The sequence below is a fragment of the Limulus polyphemus genome, unplaced genomic scaffold (assembly GCF_000517525.1).
Source record: "Limulus polyphemus unplaced genomic scaffold, Limulus_polyphemus-2.1.2 Scaffold5741, whole genome shotgun sequence".
NCBI classification, from domain to species: domain Eukaryota; kingdom Metazoa; phylum Arthropoda; class Merostomata; order Xiphosura; family Limulidae; genus Limulus; species Limulus polyphemus.
The window spans coordinates 42,870-44,115 of record NW_013671351.1 but is presented as its reverse complement, the minus strand read 5'-3'; positions in this window follow the sequence as shown (position 1 = coordinate 44,115).

Here is a 1,246-nt window from a genome sequence, read left to right as displayed (position 1 = left end):
GAAAAGAATGTAAACCTAGGAAAGAACAACTATTTTTTATTAATTGTTTATATTTTCATTCACCAATAGTAGAAGACTTTGCTTTGCTCATACGTACTTGGGTAAGTAATCAGATAAGTGTACCCATAAAAAACCATTAAATGACCTAAACAGAACTGAAGACAAGTTTTTAACAGGAATGAAAATTTTGGGTTTTTCAACCATCCGTATAATTGACCCCATTACTCAAAACTCTCCCATGTTTTGTATGGTAGGTCTTGTGGGTCTTTTTACCTTACGTGCTAAATTTCAAAGAAATTGCTTTAACCCTTATCATTTTACAGCAGGCAAGCTTAGCCTGAAATTCTTACTTTTCTCCTCCTTCACACCAATGAAAAAACAAACACTTCCTGTTGATCAACTTCTTTCAAATTTGGTACATATACGTTCCCATAGCTTGACAGCAAATTAGCCTGTAGTAGCTCAAGTATTCTTGGAGATACGAGCATAAGTAAGCTAAAATTATGCCAAAATCTTGCAAGTTTTTGTGCTTGCCTGGTGAAAAATTAGTTAACATGATGGCACTGAAATTTCTACCACATATTAGAGTATTTTTAAACATGGCCTTTTTTTGATTTTATGAAAATCGGACACGAAATCTAGAAGTTACGAGCCCAAAAACTCCAATGTGTGAAAATGTTTACATGATTTTTATGTACTACTTCAAAACTAATAAAAACACTTCCCAGTGTGATTGCCCAGGTAGAATATTACATGACATCACTTTATCTACTATATAAAACTATACAATGCATATCTACTACAAGAAATCACATGAGCTGGTGTTTTATGTTTAGCTATACACCGACTTGTAGTAGATATGTATACTCTACAAATTTTGAATGCTTAGTCACAAGTCTTCATAAACTACATAAAACTTGACAGTCAGTAACTTTTTTCAGAAAGAATAATAACTTTATATAAAAGTTTAAAGAGCCTGTGAACTTCTAAGAAAACATATGAAAATTGAAGTTTGCAGAAACTTCTGACCCTCTGAATCAGTTTAACTTCACTCAAAAAATGAATTAATTGTTGTATAAAAATCTAAAAAAAAAAAGTTTAATTCTAGAATGAAACTTTTGATTTGTTTACAAGTCGATGAACTTTTGTTACCATGGATCACTCATCAAGATAACTTAGTAACTGAATGTCTCATACAGAGAACAACTCTTGAATGTTAGCTTTCAGACATCTTGCATTGGTTTTG